This window comes from Schistocerca gregaria, chromosome 4, assembly GCF_023897955.1.
Source record: "Schistocerca gregaria isolate iqSchGreg1 chromosome 4, iqSchGreg1.2, whole genome shotgun sequence".
Lineage (NCBI taxonomy): Eukaryota > Metazoa > Arthropoda > Insecta > Orthoptera > Acrididae > Schistocerca > Schistocerca gregaria.
The window spans coordinates 738,212,294-738,216,861 of NC_064923.1; the positions used below are offsets into that span (position 1 = coordinate 738,212,294).

The 4,568-nt window shown below is 45.7% G+C and overlaps 1 pseudogene; it reads left to right on the forward strand.

Annotated features, from left to right (window-relative positions):
• Positions 1-3,954: 3,954 nt before the first annotated feature.
• On the forward strand, positions 3,955-4,072 carry LOC126268323 (5S ribosomal RNA; annotated as a pseudogene).
• The last annotated feature ends 496 nt before the right edge of the window (positions 4,073-4,568 follow it).

Genomic DNA, 4,568 nt, shown 5'->3' on the forward strand with positions numbered 1-4,568 from the left:
TGTCTAACACCGAAACGGTGATCACATACATGACTGCAATATGAGGAACCAGTCGAAATGGTTCAAATGGCTCTGAGCACTATGGGACTTAACTTCTGAGGTCATCAGTCCTCTAGATCTTAGAACTACTTAAACGTAACTAACCTAAGGACATCACACACATCCAAGCCCGAGGCAGGATTCGAACCTGCGACCGTAGCGGTCGCGCGATTCCAGTCTGAAGCGCCTAGAACCGCTCGGCCACTCCGGTCGGCGAATCAGTCGAAACAGAACGCAGAGGCATCAGCTATTCTATCACTAGGACAGATGAGTTTAAGTGCAGAGGTCGTCAAACACCTCCAGACAGCAGATCGGAAACGCTCCACAACACCTCCAAACTCTTCCAGTTTCCTTATGTTGTTACTGTCTTTTATTTAAAATCATCCAGTGTGTGTGGTGTGTTATGGTAGCAGCAGTAACAAGATTTACACCGTGCGACGTCTAGTTTTCTTTGAGAAGCAAATGGGTCAGAATGTGTTAATGTCAGTGTAGACCTTCACACAGACCTCGAAGTCGTGACAGAAAAAACAAAATGTATGGCAGTGTACAAAGGGTGTTACAGCAGAAAAAAATGTTTAAACAACAACACAGGGCCACAGGGAGCGTCACTTGCGACTTATAGTATAGTTTGTGGGATACAGTCATCCTCCTACAGTACAGGTAATGCAACTTGACACTGGTCTGTGCAGTGGATCAGTACCTTTGTATTTAATAGGATCATTACATGTGCTCGATGCCGGCACGCAGATGACGCAGATGGTATTTGTTTTCGATATATGGGAGGAGAGACATGCAGTAAAAATCGTATCGAGTTCTCTGTGAGATGACGCTAGTGGAGCTTTTGTAGTTCGTAATATTTCTCCGTTGGTTGGTACAGAATAACGATGATAGCATGTTGTGGTGATGGACGTGAATGGGCCATGAGAGCCGTGGATCTGTTTCGGACTGCAGCACCTGTATGTAGTTTCGGGGCACACCACAGTGCAGTAGCAAAATCCTCATCCTTCTTCCAGTTCACGTACTGTCTTTTATACTACCTCGTGTTGCAGGAGCAGGCTTCGTTTGGCGCTGACCTTACACATTGTACATTATTGGCGGAGCTACTAGAACATGTTCCCATTTCAACCGAATTGTCAAAACACAGTCCTGTCGCAATAACTCAGGCCACTCTGTTTCTACATGGTTTGCTGAAGATGGTAGACATAGCTCTCTCCGACTTCTCCTCAGTTGACTTAAACTGGAACAATCACATGCACAAAGCTGCAGAAATGGCTGCAGTTACTAGAGGCTTAGGGACTATCTAAATTTTTACTGTAGTAGATAAGTTGAAAAAGGTGACTCGTTTCGGAATATGAGAGTGCCAGAAATATGATTCACTAGTGGCTGTAAGCATTAAAGGACTTCTCCATTGGACCCTGTGCAGGTACGTGGCTGTGGAAAGACTTGATCCAAGTCGCGGACAGCATTTCTACCAGAGAGCATAACACTAGCGATCTGAAAAGCCTGTGTAAATTTCTTATGACATAAATCAACACATCATCTAGTGTTTGTGACCATTCTTAATCAACCTTCGCCTATAATCCAGTGGATATATCAGAGAACCTCTGAGATGGCATCGAGACAGAATGCGTTACAAATGCTGGAGAAATATTTAGGGACAGCATGAGGGAGTTGCAAATACCGGTTTCGAACCACGTCCCTTAGCCGAATCACTTTCAAAATTCGGTGATTCCATTTGATAAAAATGGCTCTGAGCACTATGGGACTTAACAGCAGACGTCATCAGTCCCCTAGAACTTAGAAGTACTTAAACCTAGATAACCTAGGGACATCACACACATCTATGCTCGAGGCAGGATTCGAACCTGCGACCGTAGCGGTCGCGCGGTTCGAGACTGAAGCGCCTAGAACCGCTCGGCCACTCCGGCCGGAAGTGATTTTATCAAGAGGTTGCATCATCGGCGACGTGTAACCGCACTGTTGGTCTGACAATACACATTCTGGCGATCACTGTCTATATTCAGTGTTGCGGTATTTGTTCAAATGTGTGTGAAATCTTATGGGACTTAACTGCTAAGGTCATCAGTCCCTAAGCTTACACACTACTCAACCTAAATTATCTTAAGGACAAATACACACTCCCATGCCCGAGGGAGGACTCGAACCTCCGCCGGGACCAGCCACACAGTCCGTGACTGCAGCGCCTTAGACCGCTCAGCTGCGGTATTTGTCTGGAAAAACCACTTCATTCGGAGGTAACGCCATACCTCGAGTTATAAAGCCAGTATAGCCTTTAGCATAGATACTTGTGTGCACATTTAGGACCAAAACCGATTGTGATAGTAATATGGTCGTTCCGATCATGTTTTTTAACACCTAGTGGTTTGTAAGGCGATTCCGTCACTCTTTCTAAGACACGGTGGTAAACTCACAAGAAAAAATTATGAAACATGTCCACCTGTCACTGATTTTCGGTCAGTATTATTTCATATCGCCAGCAATCAGTTATTGGCGAAGTATTACACTTAGTAGTAGGGGATGTGTGATAGGCTCACCTTGAGCATCAGGCTTATAAAGTATGTGTGTGTGTTCCGACATGCGCAAAGGAAATGACTATGTCCAGTCATAAGGAAGGTATGGATTTCTTGTGGAATACTATGATAGCAAAGGGAAAAGTATGTCAAGTCATAAGAATGATGCAGATATTTCTATTTCCAGGGCCACAGCCATCAGCAGAGTGCATTCCCGATACTTCCGTCATTGTCGAATGTCGTTCAGTTGAGACTGCGATCGTAATATTTGATTGTAAGTGTAGTGATCAAATGTGTATGTGGCCAGTTTTCTAGGAAGGTTCTGTGCAGGGGCGCGTGGCGCGCGGTGGCGGTGGTCTGTGGCTGCAATGATTCACCTTTCCCGCTAACAGCAGGAGCCGCCGAAACGAAAGGCAGGAATGTAGCTGACTTAACTGTGTCGTCCTAGACAGCCGAATAGCGAACTAATACTTAATATATGGTGGACAGTCTTCATCATTACTAGGACATTTGACAAGATTCGATATGGACGCGTGTTTGCACTGGACCATTATTCCATCCCATGTAAATTGTCCAGTTGACTGATTCTGCACATTTCCCGTCCTTATTTGGTTGAGAGAACATAAACTGTGGTGTGCGCATCTAGCAGGTGATAGATGGGTGGACGACACGTTTGCTGGTTCTCTAGACATGAGAAACACATTAGTTGACTTTGTAAATTGCAAGGATGATTTGGAATTTGTTAGATCACCGACATCGGTATTCGCGTGTGGAAATATCAGTTTATTTTTTTTAGAGGTTCCACGTAAGGATGAGGTCAATTTCTAGTTACTCTGTGGTTTACAGCACGGTCCACCTCGCTAAAGTTTCGAATTTCTTGAGAAATAATTTCCAGTCTATACCTTCGGAAAAAAACTGCGCAAGCAATACTGCTATGCAACTGATATTGCTATGTGAGTAGTATCGCGAAAAAGCTATGATACTCTGGCAAACCTTGTGGTATTATATATTTTCTAATAAACCCAAAGTCTGGAGATGGGTGTGGAAAGCAAGCAAGTTGGGACCAGAAACAGTATTGCCTTTGTACTGAGGGGAACCGACACCGACTTTGTCCAACAGTTTGGAGAGCGACCTTGGTCCGCTGAGGGCGCTCTAGTCAAGTGTCAGGGGCGGATGACTTGTGACCATAGGCTGCAGTGGATGACCATCCGACCTCGCGGGAAATGTGTGGTGCTGCGAGGAGTATATATGGTGCATGTGCTTACGCTGTCTGTCTTCGCGGTATATGTACGAGTGTCTGGCGATCGATAGCTATATGCATAATGCAAAAGGGGCTATTTTGTATGGATGCAGTATATGAATGATATGTTTGCTACATTGACACGGCAACGGCCTTGCCGCAGTTGATACACCAGTTCCCGTCAGATCACTGAAGTTAAGCGCTGTCGGGCATGGCCGGCATTTGGATAGGTGACCATCCGGACCGCCATGCGCTGTTGCCATTTTTCGGGGTGCACGCAGCCTCGTGATGCCAACTGAGGAGCTACTCGACCGAATAGTAGCGGCTCCAGTCAAAGAAAACCGTCATAATGACTGGCACATCAGTGTGCTGACCACAATCCCCTCAGCTGAGGATGATACGGCGGTCGGATGGTCCCGATGGGCCCGTCTCAGTGGCAGAGTAGGGTAACTGAGCAGGTGTCTTTCCATATTTGACGATCTGTAGACCACTTTTGCACGGTTTAACTGTCAGTACAATATTGCGATTTGTACGAAACAGTTTTGCCGCTGAAAGTCTCGTCTGCAACAAGAAATAGGCGGACAGCAGCAACAGTAACTTGGCAGGTAAATTCAGTAAAAGCCGATCAGAATGCTCCATTCATTCACAAGACGTTTTCGCCGGGACATAGGAGGCTCTACATAGCAGTGGGAAAGTTTGCGTTTCTGAGATGTTTGTTGAAAGCAGGACTTAACGACATCTAGGAAGTCACACGCGAT